Source organism: Branchiostoma lanceolatum, chromosome 5, assembly GCF_035083965.1.
Source record: "Branchiostoma lanceolatum isolate klBraLanc5 chromosome 5, klBraLanc5.hap2, whole genome shotgun sequence".
NCBI lineage: Eukaryota > Metazoa > Chordata > Leptocardii > Amphioxiformes > Branchiostomatidae > Branchiostoma > Branchiostoma lanceolatum.
The window spans coordinates 8,432,046-8,452,177 of record NC_089726.1 but is presented as its reverse complement, the minus strand read 5'-3'; positions in this window follow the sequence as shown (position 1 = coordinate 8,452,177).

Here is a 20,132-nt window from a genome sequence, read left to right as displayed (position 1 = left end):
CCTATTAAACCGTTACGCGAACACGACGCCTCACGTGGTAGAACCCCCTAACGACCCAGGCCTTCCCCGAAGAAGCCCCAGCGCCACTTCGGTATGAAAAATAGTTTTGATTTCGCTGGGCCAGACGGCGAGCGTGACAGGAATGCTAATCCTGTGAAGTTGAACGGCATTGAGCGATTAAAGTCTGGATGGCACAGACCCAAATATGTGCCTCTGCCAAATGGAGAGGGAGGTGGTCACCACGGGGGCATACTATTACGTTCGATTAGTTACCTTTGCATGATGCTTTGGTATTGAATTCGCTCCCAAACCTTGATACGCTCTGCCATAATCAAACCACATATGCCTCCTGTACATTACGTACTGATTGAGATTCCAATCACACGCTGTGATGTGTGTAGGTTGAACCGATGGCAGAGCCCCAGCGAAGTATGCGCGCGGCGATGTTATAGTCCGAGGGGATGTCAGCAGCTACTAATCCATCAAACCCGTACTCTCTTGATCTCCTTTGTGAGACATTTCCACAGTCGTGTTGATTTACATTTACAGCACTGTCTCCCTAATACATGTCGGGGTTTTTTACGAGCACACAGGTACAAATAACAAGCAGCAGGTAGAAATAGCGATTTCTCATTGTCGTGGGAAGGGGGGATTTCCTATTACACAGGAGACGTTCTGTGGGGTGATTCGTACTCGTCATCTAGCGGCGCATTGATCGTTAAATCCTCGGGATTCGGCGGCAATCCATGGGAGTAATGTTGACGGGTTATGGAGCACCGTGACAACTGCGTTGGACCGCACGCATGTGTTGTCTACATCCTCTTCTATGTGTATCTTTGCCATACACTTAGGTATCATAACCTCCTCTCCTTCTAGTATACATCATTCTGGTTTGAGAAAACGTAATGGTACCCGGTAGTGTTGGATTTCTTGTCTATACGAAAGTTGTACTTCCTTGAAGCCTGTCCGAAACCGATGTGCTTTTCCTTTCTTTTACAAGTTTAGTTCTCTTTGACAACGTGGGGTCCCCTATGTCTTTACGTACGATGTAGTTCTTTTTTAGTTTCTTATTTACGTGGACAGCGCCCTTAAATCTTCCTTCGCGAAGGAAATCCAAGAGAGACTTCTTTACTGCTCGCCTTTATTGCTTACCCTTAGGAAAACTTTAGTACCGACGATAAAGACACACAAGAGGTACATTAGACTCGATAAAAACACATAACTTTCAGATAATGAGTCCCACAAGAAAATGCTATGGAGTTACTTTGGCTCAGTACAGCTCTAAAAGCTTTCAGAACCTTGCAGACTTTCCAAGGGTAGATTACGCCTGGGAGTGGGTTACGGAGTACAAAGGAGGAAGAGACGGCGGTGTGGATGTGTTCTCCGGCTGTGCTCTGTCTGAGCGGCCGCCGGTACTGTCTCGGCCATCCTTTATGAACTGTCAGCGGTGCCGTGTGCGTCCCATTTTGCGTCCCTTTAATGTAGCTATTAGCCTTTAAAGTATCTGGAAGGGTCACGGGAACGTAATGGAGGGGAGGGTACTTCATCAGGCACTCCGGCTGATACTCATCGGTGGAGATACGGTCTGCAGGACGGACTAGTCTGTACCGGACTCCTTAGGCTTCTTAAAAGATGACTGTTTATTTGCAAGTTCGTGCCCGAAGGCTAATTGCAAGGTTAGATAAAGGTTGGAAGAGGTGCATTGTACTTGGGAAACATACATATGATTACAGGTAGAGGCATAGTAAACACACATGTTACAAGGATAGTGACTGAAAACATTGTAACACTAGATACATTGTTATTGTTGTATCTAGACAGGTCGGGTTTGACTTTTTTTTTTGCAGAGAAAGACGAGAAGCCTCATTCTTTCTATAATTTGGGGTTCTGTGATTTTAAGAGGAGGGTAGCTTTCTGTTTGCATGTTTGACCAATATTCGCTATTTTTCAGCAACTCTGGTACTCTGGTAGAGATTTGCCACGGACAGAAAAACGAAAAGGTTGACTGTTGCATGCAGGTCTCAATAAAACATGCTATAAGTGTATGGGCCATGTAAATGGAGAACGTTACCAACTGTTCGGCAATGGTATTGAAACGTGGCTCCAGGGGATGCTTACGTTGATTGTATAGGAAGTGGTTCAGCTTTTCGTAGATCAGACGTTCGAACGTTAGATCTATAGATCCTCATCAACGCACTACAATAGCCAATAGACACACCACGACGCTCCATAAACGTAGCACAATACCCAATGGGCTCACCACAGTGCCTATTACATGTACCAAAACTGCCAATATAGACCGACTTAATGCTCAATAAGGCACTACCATATCCGACAAGCCAGCCACAATGGCCCATCAACTCGGTGTGCGATGGGTAATAAGATCGTCACAATGTTCCGTAAGCTTGCTGTAGTATCTGATAAGGAAAACTTTATGTTGTAGCAAAACTTCTTTTTGCGGAACAGAAGCCGCAGGAAATGTTTGAAGATATTGGACATCGTAGTCAGACAGTAAGTTGAAGTAGGTTATTGCAGATCCGCATCTACTCTATATTGTTCTAGACGCCCTGCAATCCCTTCCATGCCTTCTATTACCCTATCTTGGTATCTACTCTATTCTGCGAGTAGCTCCAGTCTGATGCTGTGATGGCTTCCTCGCAGAATACTTGGCAGTGAAGCGAGCGGAGGACAGGAGCTAGAATTCGGATTAATACCAGACTAACATTACCCACTAATTACACTCGATTTTGCCTACAATGCTGACCAAAAACATGCGAGCATAGCAACGTTGTGCGGTTACTCTGGTTAGAATCATTAATGTAAAGCACCTTTTTGGCTCAGCTTATGACATGCATTCGCCAACAAGCTCTTCCACATTGCCACTTCAAACTACAGGAACAAAAGCAGTCTTCATACAGTAAACAAACAGATACGACCTAAAAGCTCATAAATAAAGTAATCTGCTACACATAGAAATGCATCGCCATTCCCTTGCTGCCTTTACTTCTGCTTTAGAGCGTTTTATGACGCGATAAACCTCCTAGAACAGGACAGACGCCGGAGGAGCCAGATGGAAGATATTGAACACCGTAGCCAGACAGTTGAACAAAGTAGGTCAGTGATCCATATCTGCTGTATATGTTGTCCTCTACCCGCCCTCTAATACGAGTGGGCTGACCACGATCTGCTACAAAGATACCAACCAATCTACGGTCATAAATCATATTTTCATGGACCTGACAATTAATTTGCGGTCCTGGTGGTGGAATCTGGTATGATAACTGCTCTTCGGGCTGTGTTAATGTTAGCTATAGTTGGTTATTTATTTCTTTTTCTATCATTACGTCGTAGAGAACATGCATGTATATGTATAAGTGTCATGATCACTCCGTGTAGACATTGTTTGCTTATGGCACATACATATCTCATACCCTCCGCGCCGTGTGCTCATTTGTAGATCTAATGTAGCATGCAGTTGACGAGTTATTGTTAAATTCCTTCCCGCGCATGTGGTGAATACGGCGGCGCCCACCACCATTTGCCCTTGGGCCACACAGCTGTACAAGTGCAACGCCTGGTACGCTTTGCAACAGTCGCATTGGCATCAGTCTGTTGCGTTTGTTCGATTCTACATCAACCATTTTGCCCGTTTTGCTCGGGATGCTGCACATCCCACCTCAATATTTGACAGGCAAAATCGTTTTACTGTATTGACCTCAATTATCCAAAACCACCATGAGTTTCTATCTTTATTCCTTTGGAGGAGGGGAGGGGTTATGCTGTTTCACGGTGCAGCCATCTTATCACTACAGACATCAGCATTCTAACTTTGTTACACTAGTCTCAGCTGCACTTGAACCGAATCGTGCAATCGAGATAACCATCAGTTCATCAGAACGCACGGAGCCCCGGTCCCTTACGGGCCGTCACTCATTCTGTCCCGCCGGGAATCTACCAGGGTGCCGGGAAACTCCGAATAACACCGAAGGGCTTGTGTAGAGTTATAATGTCTGTCAGAGAACCGTACTGTTAAGATGGATGGGCAATTTGGAGAAGTAGTTAAAACGCTAAAGGGCTGTTTTTGTAAGAAAGGTATTTCCAGGAATCGATTGCTTCCATCAAGATCGTTTCGTCAAACTACCATCATCAGCTTTTACTGTGACAGCCAGTCAAAGGCAAACCGCAACTGTGCCCGCCCTATCCCTTGGTGAATCAAAACGACTGTTATGTATGCAAAACAGGCGGCTACCTACAGCAACTTCAGCGAGTGAAATCAACACAGACCCAGGGGAAAGCGTCCCTTCACGTTCATCGGTCCAACTGTACATCTGTATCGACAACAGTAATCTGTCATTGTCAAAAAGACGTGGATAAATTACAGTGTATGGCATACGTAAGATAGACGTTAGTGCCAATGCCTTATTATTCATTCAACGATATTTCCGAGAAGCAACGTGGTCAAATTTCAAATTCAAAGAAATAACCGCAATCCGGATCCATTGCAATCGGTAAAGGCCCCCATTGCAGCAGACGGCGATCTCGCCGCGTGCTTTCTGGGACCTAAAATCTAACAGATCGCTCTACGAATTTCATAGATAACAGGAGTTCAGAGACCACATATCTCCATGAAATATTTTGATTATGCAAATAACTTCCACATTTGCATAATCTATGCTTGGTCATGTACACCTTTAACTGACTTACACATGTCACAATGTTGCGCTCTCGGGTTTGTGTAAACCTTGATTTCATGATTGAAATATCATGCAAAATGTAAAAGTATGACTGAAAAGACAACAAAAGTTACAAAACAAACAAAGCGTAGAATTAATCTAGAAATATTCGTCTTGTATCTATGAAATTCGTTGAGCGCTCGGTCAAATCAGAGTTCGCAGCGAGGTCGAGGTAGTAGAATAGGGGATTTTTTTCCCTCGTCGTCGTCCAGTTAAAACTTTTGTCACGGGAAGTTTTACAGAACAGGCATGGCCAAAAAGTACCATAAGGAAATGATGTGACGAAGCCCAGCGTGAAATTCAATCACGGAGAACAATTGATCAGGTTTGTGCCGGGAGAAAATGAAGTAGAAATTATTATTATCCTCTCGAATTATAGTTTGAGCCGCTGGCGTCCGCTGTCGACTGACGCAGCATTAGCGCCAACGACAGCGGCTTTCTGGTCACCCTTATTTCCACCGAAAATTGATGGACAAGTTTTGAATGGAGAAGGGACAAGTCCAATTTTAAAGTTTGGAGCGCCTTCGCGCGATTGTCTCACAGCCGCCACCGTTTCTAGCGGGGAGGTAGGTTGGAAGAAATGGAAAATGGAACAATAGTTTTCAACGTGGCTAAAGGAACTGGGACGACAAGAAAAATATTTATCTTGCAAATTTGAAATTCTAATTTTCGGAGTGGCTAAAGACATTCCTTAATTGTCACAAAATGGTAATAATTGGATTTATGCATATCATATACGTTTCAATAGACCAAGTTTCAGTTATTTATTCATTAATTCAACCAGGAGACATGATTGTGACTCCAAACATAAGTGTGATAAATCATAGAATACCACATGAAAACATCAATATAGGAGCAACTTAACCTTAACGGTGAGAGAAAAAGAATACTTAGTGTTAAGCCTAGCATGAATAACAAGTTATCAAAAACAATCTCGTTTAACCGTGACTGAACACTCTAGACAAGAGTGATTGATTGAGTCATAAAAACGCCACCATTTTCGCTGTTGCGCGCTGGGCCCTCTTTGTGGAACAGCGTATGATGGCCCAACTTTATCCACAGAGCAATTCCAATTCCGGGTTTATCGAAAATTGCATTTCTTTCTTCTCCTTTCACCTTCCGCTGTGATTGCCAAGCAAACGATCTGGGAGAATCTCGTGAATCGTCTCTGCGGACTGCTCGTAATTTTCTTCAATTTTCTTGGGCGAAATTTGACGGTAATTGGCATGTGAGTTTATTACTGGGGTGAGTCGTTAGAACCGACCTGACTTTCAAATAGCGATGCAAGATCCAAGGGCGTCGAGGTGCAGAGGGCATCTAGGGTTTTCTGTACAATTTGTGGTTTATGTAATGCCCGGGTCAAATTAGTTTCTACAAATTCTATTTATTCTGATATAAGTATGTGGAGTTGTAAATGGATGGCTGGATAGCGTTGTACTTATACGATTTATAATGACTCATTTCCAACCCAATGTAGCCAAATAACGGTTAGACCCGTCGACTGCAAATTTATGAGTCTCCCCAGTGTACAAAACAAGATTACAGCTACGTTTATAGTTTGCTTGGTAAACTTCAAGATCTAGCTTCTATTCCTTAAAGGAAAGACAGTGCGTCAAAATGGAAACAAGAAATCGAAAGATCTCATACCCCGTGAAACATTTGGAGCTTTCGTGAGTTTTTGGTTTTATTCATTATGGTGAATTTCTCGCTAATTCTGTACTTGCCTTTTCCTGTTATTGATTTATTCATGTGGTATTCTATGATCTATCACATTTATGTTTGGAGTCACAGTTATGTCTTCCTGGTTAGATTAATGAATATATCACTGAAACTTTGTCTATTAAAACTTGTATATTCATAATTACATATGTTATGCATACATCCAATTATTACCATTTTGTGTCAATCAAGAAATGTATTCAGCCACTTTGAAAGTAATTAAGTATTTTTCTTCCTTTGCAACATTTTGAACCTGGGCCAAGCCAACTTTCCCATCTGGCCAATATCCGGTTAGAGCACACCAAAGACAATGAATAAACACACACAGACCTACAACAATATCTCCGTTTTCATGCAGGGAACAAACTCGTAGTTCGCATAATGTTTTGTTATTTCTTGCAACCTTGTTTGAATTTTCTGTAAACAACTTTGTTTGGGATTTCCCCCCAGGGCTCATTGAAAATCGTCAGCTGGCGACATGATTCCCCTGGTGAAATAAAAATAAACAAACAAACAAACAAACTCATCCTAAAAACTTGGCTATGTCAGCGAGATTGAGAACAATACCTCCATTTTCACGTAGGTAACCTAAGAACTTGGCAGCGAGATGTCAGCGAGATCGTTTTTAGATTCGGTCGCCTGCGAGGTTTGCGTTTCCATCACATGTGAACCTGACCTCTGGGTGAATAAACGATCAACAAACACGTCTCCAGGACACTCACTAACAGACAACCCGTCACCCTGTCGAGACCCCATTTTGAACTGCGTCAGAAGGAGAAGCTGATCTTGACCTTGCACGTGACCTCTGCAGATGTTTCCAGCCCAAAGTTAACGTCTTAAAGAAGTTAATTTCAGAGAGGAAGGTTTGCGAGAGGCGAAAGAAGCGACCCCCATTTATTTGCGGGTGACCACCTCGCTGAATAATGACTAGGAAGTTTGAACAGTGCTGTGCGAGGCATGGAAAAAGACACCATCTTAATATTGCATATGTAGAAGCACATCATGTGCCTGCTATAACTATTTGCTCGGTCGATGTATCGGTGGGAAAAATCAACAGACTCGGAAAAGTATGACGGCACGCTGCCGGAATTTCATAGTGGAAACATCGTTCGCATTTGTGTACCTTTTTTTCTATTTACCTTTGGGCAGAAACAATGATAACATTTTTGTGGCACTGCACTCAAGTTAATAACTTATTCTAACATACACATACAAAGAACAATAAGCTTGATAACTTAAGGTAAGGTAGTCCCATAACCTTTTGAGGCCGTAGGGGCAGAGGGTTGTTATTCACTATGTCTAGGGCACACTGTGTCTAGGGCATAGTGTTGGAAGACGGAGCCCAACCCTCTTCTTCCACCGCCTTGATTAACCTCCCCTGTATCTGTGAGAGAAGCAACCTAGTAAAGATAAAAAAGATTCTGAGATAAACTTGGCGCATCTTGTATTCAATCGGTGTTTACATGCACGTAGACCCTTACGTCAGATTGATACATGTCTGGGGTTTGGGATTTACCGGGATCAAACCGGCTGTGATTTTTTTCGCACGATCGCATCAATTTTGAGGTACCCAGAGGATGTCATCCATACCATCAAATCACTGGAAATCAGAGATTTTAAGATAAGCTTCGAGCATCTTGTATTTCGGTGGTGCTTACATGCAGTTAGACTCTTAAGCCAGATCGATACGTATCTGGGATTTGGGGTTTACCGGGATCAAAGTTGCTGTGATTGGGCCATGATATCGGATTCAGAGCTCCACCCATTACGTGGTTACATCACAATTCCACTGGAGACCGCGACCGCACTGCGACCAACGATTTCACAAAGAGCTCAACGAATTGCATTAATAAAGAACGGATTCTTTTAAGCTCTGTGTGTTGAGTTGTCTCCTCATGCTTTTACATCGTGCATCATGTTCCAATTATAAAATCAAGGGTTACACAGATCCAACTTTGGTCGCTGCACGGTCGCTCAGCGATCGCCGTCTAGTGGAAAGAGGCTTTTGAGGAGGGGTTGTGAGTAGAAGAGAGATATTCCTGAAGATATTTTGGGTAAGTCACAATTAGACACATGTACATTTGTTAAGTTATCGCCACTTAGGAAATTCGTCGTTTGATCATCGTTACACTTTCTGCCTATGTTTCAGATAATCTCTAGTTTTCAAAACGCCCAACATCGCCTATAACGTTAACAGTCCCACACACCACCACATCCTTTTCAAATGTGACATCCCGAATTCAACTCTCCTCCTGTTCAGTGAATTTCTACAACATGTATCTAACCAATACTTGCCTTCTAACCCCTCACCCCCAGAAGTGCATTGGAACGGTCCTAAAAACTTTCGGATAGTCTTCAAGTTTTAGGTTACTCAGAGTATAGATTCGTCCTTTACAAAATAAGCCCTACCCCATTTATGTTTCATATGTGTTATTCAGAGGCTTTCCTGTTATCCCGGTATACCCTCCATTCTCACAAAGGCTCCATTAATATTGTCCAGGCGTAACTCCCGTACCGCCGTCCAAGACAAATAAAAGAGGAGCTCCGCGTGTGTACAGCCCACAAAGGACGACTTAGTTCATCCATATAGAAGGGTTCTTAGAAGAAGAAGATACACCCAAGCTTAGATGTGCTCTTTGGTTGAACCTAGAGATGGATTTACAAAGGGAAAGAGATTTAGAACAGAAAATATGGATTGCCGAATACGGCATTGACGATATTCAAGGTGACGTGAAGTCGAAGACACGTGAAATCTTCCCACGGCGTGCATGGCTATATTTGGTGCGCAGAAATGCGCTCATAACCTGCCCGTCAATATTGATAACGCTGCGGTATATCTCAGCTGTCGTGCACTGACTCTCTAACTGTAAATCATATCCAACCGTAGATTTCACCATATCGAATTCCATTTCCAGTTTTTTTATAGAAGTTTGCTGTAGGATACGTCTGTAGAATTCACGAGAAGAGAAATGTTATAGTCAACAGTAAAGATGCAATTAGGACGAAGCGGTCAGTAGGAATATAGAATAGAATCTTCCCCTCCTGACCAACTTATTCGTTATGGGGTAGCTTACAGGTCGTTTGTGCCCTCTATGATATTAGAGCTGCCTTTCATTGGGTAATAAGACAGTTAAAGAACCGTTACTGGTATCTATGGTATGGGGCCATTTCGGCGCTTGAACTGCGAAGCTGAATTGATAATCTAAACCCAGACGACTGAATACCGACATTTGTTGGTCCGGGAAATACCAACGAAACCTTTCTAAATCTAAGACGTATTTTGTTTTACAGGGCATTGGGCAGATTAGAAAATTTTACTGTGCATTTTCTTTAACCAGTAGAGTTCTCAGTTGATGATACGTTGAATATAAGAGTATCGAGTTTATCAAAACTCTCCAGCTGGGTTGCCTGAGGGTCCGGGTAGAACTCCACCCACACCTGTTAAGGCCCCTTTCCACTTGACCGCGATCGTCGAGCGACTGGTCGTACAACTAGCCTGGAATCCAAACCTATTATAACTCCCGAGTCAAATCAACCGGGGCCAGACCTATTTGCGGAGAGAGACTCGGGAGCTATAATAGGTTTGGATTCTAGGCTATCGTACAACCACCAAAATTGGATTCGTGTAACCCTTGATTTTATCATTGGTATATGAAAGTTTCAAAAGACAACGAAACACATTAAAACGTAAAAAAGGTCGTTCTTCATCAATAAAATTTGTTGAGCGATCTGTCACATCTTTGGTCGCTCAGCGGTCGCAGCCTCTGGTAGAAATGGGGTCCACCTTTCAAATTCAACGCAAACTTTTCCCCGCGAATAAGTCAGATCTAGAGGTCATCTCCATCCTGTAAAAGTGTTATGACTTTCCAAAGTGAGCCGGTTTTATTCCGTGTACATAAGATTTACAACAAGCTGACCTTGTGAATGCCGGAGGTCTCTCCTGAAATACAAGCAATATCGCCCATTCTGCCGGATATGAACACATTTCATCACCAGTGGGCCGTGCAGTGGAGAGGCGATTCCACAGGGATTTTCCTACGCTTATCACCGAAAGTAAAGGCTCGGCCCTTGGCATTTAGAAAGTCGTTCTAGTGAGAAGTACTGGAACCCTATCAGTCATGAACTCTCTACACAATGAACAAATCGTTCATACCACTGGCGTTCGTATTATTCTGGTACTGTTTATGGAAGTAAAGCTATAGCTTAACCAAGTAGTTTTAAGTGGTGGTCAATGACTTATTGTAACTTTGATGAAGTGGATTCGTGTAATACTAATGGGCTGAACAAGTAATTCCTGATACTCTATGTTATGCTTTAGATAGTGTTCTCAATTGCGGTAGTCAGCAAGTTCGTAGTATTAAATTGTGGAAAGTAGATTGTGTAAGTTATGGCTGAATTACCCGACATTACCTTGTCATGCATGTCTTAAAATGCATTACACGACGGAAAGACTTCAAAAGTATATTGATCTATCAGTAGTAAGTTGTCACATTCAAAACCATCTAGTGAATGTGTCGATGAAGATTTGACATCAAGGTAGAATATTTCGTAAATGGATGCTATCAAAAACGTCTGACTCTTTAGAGAAGCTATCCAGTCGCTTGATATGAAAAAAAATTGTATTATGAATCTCAAAAATGCACCATATCGCTATCCTTTGCCCGATTCAATACCAGCGGAACTCTATTCCTGATTCATAGCACGTATGGGCGAACGCTGTTCAAGATCCAAGTGAGCTCCCTCCGTCTGAACAAGGTCCAATTATACCGCCATTCATTCTGCGGTTCATGCAGTATTCATTGTAGCCTGGGCGGAATTCCTATATAGTCTGGTCTATGGTCTATCTCATGTAAGAAATAACGGCCTCATAAACGAAATGTTGCGTTGAGATATTATCATCATGCAATGAAAGTATTTCTTTGCACGATCACCTATGGAATAGTTTTAGATTTCCATTCTTGAATTGTAAGAAGACTAATTGATTGATTGATTGATTGATTGATTGATTGATTGATTGATTGATTGATTGATTGATTGATTGATTGGTCGATCGATCGATCGATCGATCGATCGATCGATCGATTGATTGATTGATTGATTGATTGATGGATGGATGGATTGATGAATGGATTGATGGAGATTTGGTTATGTTTCGATTGGAGGATTTTATCACGCCTCATGGAAAGTTTTATGCATACAATCGTGATACATAGAGAACATCCGTGATTCTGTAGCCATGGAGACTCGCACCAGCTACAAAACGGGATTTTAGACCCAACCGAAGTCGAAGACGCGGCTTACCTTACCTCCTCAGTATGCAAAGGCAATGTGTCAATGTCAAAGCTATGGATTTCTCCTTTCGCACGTACGGGCACATGAAGGATTCGAATGGTGTCCACTATCGACAGCGTCCGTGTATATTGTACTTGGAGTTTATCACGGCTCATGCAGAGTACAGCATGGGTGGATCAAAGGGATAGCAGCAAATAATGTTGGCGCCCAGATGGAGGATGTGTAACTGCAGTGGGGCTCTCTGCGAAGTGGTTTTATATGCTTATAAAACGATTTTCTCAGACGCAATCAAATAGTGTTAAAACCGAAAGTCGCTTCAAGACCACCCAGGGAGATAGTAGGGTATGATAACACCGTGACGTCTATTCCATTACTGAAGCGGCGACCTTAATTGGATGTTTGTAAAACTTGACTTCACAATTGGAAAATCATGCAAAATGTAAAAGTATGACTGAAAACGCAAGAAATTTTACAAAACGTAAAAAGATTCGTTTTTTTCAATTATGAAATTCGTTGAGCGATCTGTCGAATGTTAGGTCGCAGCGAGGTCTCTGCCTTGTGGAAAGGGGGCCTTATGTGTTGTTTGAAAATGACTACTTCAGGCTGAAGGTAGGTTACACATCAGATCTCCCGGCTGTATGAAACATTGATGGCTCAAACTCCAATCAAGCCTCGCGTTCCTGAATCCTCCAAGTCTCCTTATTACTGGGAGAGCAGCTGCGCAGGAACAGATAAATTCGTGCGGGAGCGTTTCTCCCAGTGAGGTGGATTACTGCTGACAGGAACGCTTAGGTCTAACGACAGCCGGAACTCCGTACATTGTGCTTAGGGTCCAGATGTTGTTGCTCGTGATTTAACAGTTGAGTGTAACTTTGACAGGCGTCGTGGCCTATTGACTTGTGCCACTTTTACAGAGGTACTCCATATCGGTGAAGTTATGCATATGGGTTAGTACAAAGACGATTGGGGGTGAGGGCAAGGTGGAAACTTATAAAGAAACGGCGACAGGAGATGAAGGTTTAGTTTTCATAGTGACGTTTTGTTGGTGTAGTTTGTTTTCGATATAAATGCACTATATTTCCATAAGATTTTATGGATTCCTTGACCCGTTTATGTATTCCAAGAGATGATATCTCTAATAAGATGTCTTTAAAAAGATATCATCTAGATCAAAGTTGAAAGTATTTTACAAATTATTTTAAGCCTTTCAAAGCAGGAGGTTAATCTTGAAATCGTTGAAAAGAAATAACATCCTAACTCCTCGCATCGCTGTTTGTGGGCCCAAGATGTATCCTGATGCCAAATATATACTGTGAATCACTGGGTGCACAGCGCTGTTTTCCTGTGATTGTAGACCGCTACACAAAATGAAAATCTGCTGTCTGCATTCGTTGCCCACATATGTAGGCGTAGATCTTTGAAACCGCACACGTCCGTAGCTCGAGGTAGCACGTTCCTGTTATCGTAATGAGGAAGGCGAAGATGACTCTCTTGGAAGGTTCGTACATTCACCTCGGGCCGTTTCAGGCGCGCTAACGCACATCATTGATTTCAGTTAGGCAATCGGTTCAATGTCCTAGATAAGATTCCGAAGATAAGATACAATAAGTGTTTTTTTAATATTAGTTATTAAGATCAAAACTGGGGTTTGTCGTTCTGTTTAGCTGTCTTGTAACAATTGTAATTGTGTGTTTTTTTAAGAACAGAAGCTTCGGAAATTAGCCGAAACAAAATCATAGAGGAAGATAAATCAGGAGCATGCGTGGCTCCCAGTCCATTAGCACCACTACACCAAATTGAGTAATTCTATACTACTGCTGTCTAACTCTAAGGATTCATCTTGCTGCACGGGGTGCGCGATTTCAGATCCATACAATATCGGGTGGCAGAAGATGCAGTGAGCTGCTTATCGCGTCCTTGTGTTATGTGTTATAAAATCCATATTTGTGCAACTCATCTTTCTTCCCATATTGATCTTCCGTAAGACAAGAATGTTAGTAACTGCTTGAGTAACTGTCTTTTGGCGTAAGAATATCAGCACTTAACCAGTCAGAGACGAGCTACACTTTCGGTTTTGATATTTGTCCCGCAGTTTGTCATATACACCAGGGAACAATCGTCCTTATGAAACTTCAGGCTGTTTCTGTAGCTAATTATAGAAAGCTATTATTTACAAATCACCTGCTTGTATGGGATCCGTCTTAGTCGTTTCTATAAAGATGGCCCACGTAAATGCAACGCGCGATGAGTTGTGTTTTTGTAGCTGGGTACATTGGCGGAAGACAACACAGCTACTAAGATTGTTGGGGTCCTGTCTCTACGGCTGTTATCTACGGCTGTTGTGAGCGTGTCTCTGGTACTGCAACACTGTTACTAAGGACTGTTGTGGGCCTGTCCCTGGTGCTGAAACACTGTTACTAAGGACTGTTGTGGGCCTGTCCCTGGTGCTGAAACACTGTTACTAAGGACTGTTGTGGGCCTTTCCCTGGTGCTGAAACACTGTTACTAAGGAATGTTGTGGGCCTGTCCCTGGTGCTGAAACACTGTTAATAAGGAATGTTGTGGGCCTGTCCCTGGTGCTGAAACACTGTTGCTAAGGACTGTTGTGGGCCTGTACCTGGTGCTGAAACACTGTTACTAAGAACCATTGTGGCCGGTCTCTGGCACTGAACCACTGTCACTAAGAACTATTGTAGGCCCGTCCCAGGTACTGAAACACTGTTATCTACGGCTGTTGTGAGCCTGTCTCTGGTGCTGAAACACTATTACTAAGAACTATTCTGGGCCCATCCCTTGTACTGAACGTCAAAAGTTTGGTGAGTTGTGCTGAGTGCAGAGTCGCGAAAAGTTTTGTATTGTACGGTACTTTGCACTTCGCACGACGTGTCAAACTCTTGACGTTCAGCACCAGGGACAGGCAAAGCTCCACAACACGTCTTCCACACCCTGTGGCTGATACACGTTTGCCGCGGCGACATCACGCCGAGACATCCAGCAATCGATAGCTCTCCACTCTGGTCAATCAAAGAGCCATCAAACACGCAAAAGAACCGTCAGCATGTTTGCTGCCACCTTAGTCGCACCCCTGGGATCTCCCGCCCCGCCGGCTCATCAGTCTCGGTGTCAGCAGGACCATTAGAAGTACGGACCTGAGTACTAATGGTTCTGTCGGGGCCTGAAGGCTCACTGGTGTCGTTTTGGAAAGTGTCTCCAGCATGGTCTTCTGTATTCCCTGGAAGCACGGGTCAGGTATCAATAGTTCCACAGGGACTTCCTGGCCCAGTGGTGTCGTTTCTTTCAGCAAGTGACTCCGGTAATGTCCTAGATATTCTTCAGGTACATTGCAGGTGTTGATGGTTCTACTGAGACCTAAGGGCTCAACGATGAACACGTAAAATGCAGGTGTAGTAAACAGATTACTGACTACTACCATCTTGGCTACTATCATTCACACAACATTATTTCACAAATTCGGAATCTAAAGATTGAATCTTTTCATAGATATTAGTGAATCAAATGTTGACTAGATCTATCGCGGTTTATACATTGTATAGTTAGACCCCATTACACTAGACGGTGATCGCGCTACGACCCCGCTGCGACCTAGATCGGATTTTCGTAAGCCTTGATTTCATAATAGGAATATCATGCAACATGTAAAAGTATGATTGAAAGAACAACAAAACGAACAAAGCGTAAACAAATCCTTTTTATCCATGAGATCCGTTGAGCGATCTGTAAAATTTCAGGTTGCAGCGTGGCTGTCACCCTAGTTGAATTGGGGCGTTGGGAAACTTTTTCCTCTTGGTCTTCGGCTTTACTTTGCCTCGAGCACATCCTCTACAAATATCGATTCTTGAGAATCCAGTACTTATTCTTCTTCTATCTTGGAAGAGAAAGGGAAGCCCTTAAGGCACAGTCTCGGTCCTAGGGATCAAGTCGCAGCTGACAGAGAAGAGACTAATCCCTTTTGTATAGGATTGTGGCCCACAGGGACTGAGCAGGGATTGCATCTGTTTCTTAAAGTAACCCGGGGATAGCCCTTCTGAAGTCAAGACACGCGCAAGGCGTCTTCACGAACAGGGTCAAGTCAATACAAGACCTGAGCTAGTTTAGCTTTGTAGCGAATATATAAACTAACGTTTATTGGCATCCAAAATTCGCAACATGAATGTCAGAAATGCTATTTAGTGACGCGACGCATGTAAACATTACAAGATCTTTATTGTCTTCATCCATTGTGATTTACGTCAAAATCATGATCATTTAATTATAAGTTTCATCCATGCAAATTGCTTACACTAAAACTTTTGGAATACATGATTTTTCTTTTGTATATTCTCCATGTCTTATAAAAGTATTTGTGTCATTGTACAACTTTTGTTGTGAGCCTATCCCTGGTGCTGAAACGCGGTTACTAAGACCACTGGGGCCTGTCTCTGGTACTGAATCACTCTCACTAAAAACTGCCAACACTTGTCATATATTCAGCTGCAGGCTTCCGCGTTACAAAGCACACTGTCCCTCCAATACTACCATTAGAAGTAGATATATATCGAAAGCTGCTAACAATTCATATTTCCTGCCTCTAAGGCTGACAGCGCGTGCTTGAAATAAAATTATCGAATCGCCACATATCGGCATGAAACGACGCTAGCGGGAAGACATGCGGTGAGATAGGAGGCGATAAAAGAAATTGGCTTTAGCCCATATCCCCCCTAGGTAACTGTTATATTCTGGAATCCTGATACTCTGAAGTTCCAGATTATAGTGAATACACGGCGTACGTTTGGAACTGAAAAGCATTTCTCTGAAGTTAAGACTGAGCCTGCCCCCGAGCAAGCCTTCTATCCAAACGTGTTCGGAATGAGAATGAAGTGTGATTCTTCAGTTTCGTAACTTGAGAAGTAATATTTCTGCGCCTCCTCTCAAGAAAATTCTGGTGTCTACAATTGTATTAATATCTCTACATTGACAGCTACCGAATGCACCACGTGGTTCCTTCAAATATGCTACACGACGTGTGCCATCATACATTGGGAAGTGCGTCAGCCGAGAAAATATGGTCTTTATGTTAGTTTGACGAATGCCATCGTAAATGTTATGTATGGCGGAAATGTTGTCTTTTGACCTATTCTCTGATCCAAAAAATCCCTGCACAGCTCTTCCCGTCCTGGAGATTGATGGACGCTCTCAGCTCGGAGTGTCAGTCGTGAGGACATGGCGATGAGAAAGATCCCCCTCCTTCACCTATCTGTCATCAGTGACAAGCAGTAGTGCGCTTTACGGACTGTCTATAAAGGTATAGCATGTTCCAGAGATGTCCCATCGACCGTGTACGCATTTACAACTTTGAAAAGGCGTGGGGATGTTTTTACAAGTTGCAGGGCCGGACATGGCGATGAGAAGGATCCCCTCCTTGGCCTATCTGTCATCACTGACATGCAGGTGTGCGCTTTACGGGCTGTCTGTCGGTCCCTTAGTACCGCATGTCACAGAGAAGTCCCATCGACCGTGAACGCATTTACAACTTTGAAAAGTCGTGGGGATGTTTTTTTTACAAGTTGTTGGACCGGACTTGGCGATGTGAAAGATCCCTCTCCATCACCTATCTGTCATCACCGACATGCAGGTGTGCGCTTTACGGGCTGCCTATAAAGTATAGCATGTTCCAGAGATGTCCCGTCGACCGTATACCCTACAACTTTAAAAAGGCGTGGGGATTTTCGACAAGATGCTTCAAAAACAGTATTCCTGGTTGGGAGCTCAATTAGCGTACTGCCAGGCACTGAAGCACAACGTTATGATTAGTATGAAGTAAAGTGGTTCTCTCTTTTACTTTTTTACCTACTGATACATGTATGCTTCTATACCTATTGACATTCCCTCTTCAATATTGTTCTCCCGTCCTGGGAATTTATGGACAGTCTCAGCTCGTCGTGGGGACGTGGAAATGAGAATGATCCCTCTCCTTTAGCTATATGTCATCACTGACATGCAGGTGTGCGCTTTACGAGTTGTCTGTCACAGAGAAGTCCCATCGACAGCGACCACATTTACAACCTTGGCAAGGTGCTGTCAAAGGACGCTTCGCGGGTGTTAGCTTGATGGGCATACAGCCAGACGTCGTGACAGCACGGCGTAAAAAAAGTGTGTATCCTTCTCACCATTACGTTGTTATCTAATATGCAGGTGCGCTCTTAACTGGTTATTTGTCGTTCCCACAAGACCCCAGCTTTCTTTTCGTATGTCCCAAATAAGTCTCATTGACCGTGTACAACTTAACAACTTTTAGAAGACTTTTGACAAGAGGGTGCCAACAGCGGAATCCCGGTAGGAGCTTCATGAGCGTAAAACTCACTTTTCTTCGCTACCTTAGCTAACCTGATAGACAGGTGCACTCTTTACGGATTGTCTGTCCCAGGTAAGGATGTACAAATTTACAACTGTCGGAAGGCCTGGGGATTTACGACAAGAGAGTAGAAGCTCGACGGGCGTAATACTCACTTTTCTTCGTTACCTTAGCTAACCTGATATATAAGTTCATTCCTCATGGGTTGTGTGTCGTTATCACAACGCCGCAGTCCCAGATAAGTGTGTACAAATTTACAACTTTCAGAAGGGCTGGGGATTTTCCAAAAGAGAGGGCCAACAGAGGGATCCCGGAGAGAAGCCAGCTCAGCTTTTCTTCGTTACCTTTAAGTTAGCTAACCCGATATACAGGTGCATTCTTTACAGCTTATATGCCGTTACCACAACACCATAATCCCAGCCGATGGGACTTTCACGCTTGTGAGTATATCAAGTCCGTATTGACATTTTTTGGCTTAGGTAAAGTTTGAAGGCCGACGAAGTCGTTTCTTCTGTTCGATAACCAGACTGCACGACGGTGGGTCAAAGTGAAAATCAGCCTCTTCCCCGCAAACTTTACATAAGCCCCAAAAAAGTCAATACGGAACTCATTCGGACTTGATATATGCACAATATACTTTTCCAACTTTCAGATGTCATGAGGATTTTCGACAAAAGACGTTCCCCGGTGGGAGCTCGCTGAGCGGACATATTCGTCATCATCACCCGTCCTTATCGCCCGTGCCGTGTGCGGGGAGGGATTTGGATCGGCTTCCTCGCCAGGAGGGAGCCTGCCAGGCCGGATATCACATGCTAGCATTCGTCACTGGAAGGGAAAATGGGAAATGTTCTCAATTTCTCAACCGTTCGCTCTTTTGTTTCCTGGAAAAGTATCGTCACACAATTCTATACTAGGAAACAACACACAATCCATGTCATCGACACTTTATCCATAATTGTGCCGCCATATGGAGGAAATTTGTGTCGATATCTAAAGTTTCTAGTTGCACGTTAAGGTTCCTTTAGGTGTATACATTGCATATTGAGTGGGTGACGGGCAGCAGGCAGTAGGGTTGCCGTGAAGAAGACACGCCTTAAAAGAGTTGCAGAGGGTCATACGCAACATGCCAGGGACTCAATGGACCACAACGCTGTGTTGTAGTCGTAAAATTAAATGTTTCCTTATGATATATCCTGGGGGAAGGGTGTCACTTAAGTTCAACTGATTAACGGTTTAATTGGGAAACCCCGGTTCAAATTTTGGGAAGGTATCTCGGTTGGGGGCGTCTTTCGGAAGGGACGTAAAGTTGGTCCCCGTGTTCTAGGAGGTGCTTCGAGCACTTTTAACAGAAGAGCTAGCAACCCCTCCCTGTAAAAATGTACCCTGCTACTAAAACAGCAAGGAAACCTAATGACCTATGTGCCGCTAGGTACTACAAGGTAAACAACAATGTCTTGGTGAAGGCAAATAGTAATGGGCAATCTCAAACCAACTGTACACACTCACGCCGTATCTTCAGGTGAAGTATGAAGTAAACATTGCGGAAACATCGTGGTGCAAGTGACTGTAAAAATCTAGTTTATTACAGACTGATTCAAATGAGCAACGGAGACGCTACGTTTTGGGGAAGTTGGATATCATTTAATGTCTGTCTGTCTGCCCTATCGTGAGCACAGCCTACACGCTTGCCCCCCGGAGAGTTCATGATTTGATTTGATTCCGAAGCAAATTGCTGTATTGATGTATACCTTAATGAGAAAGTCTGGTTTCATTTTGTTGTGACGGCAGCTTCTGTGTTTACAGTCAAGATGTATAGCATGGTAGGGAAACCCAGTTGTACGTATGGAGGGATTTGAAAATATCTAGGTCAAATCTTGGTGCTTCTTTGAGAAACTTTTTCTTCCATGCAATTATGTCCCCTTTAACATTTCTTCCGACATATACACGCAATTCTTCCTGATCTATGTATGATATACATAACTTTATAAAGTTTGAATTTCCTTCCTCTTCGGATTGCTTATGATTCGATTCATTTT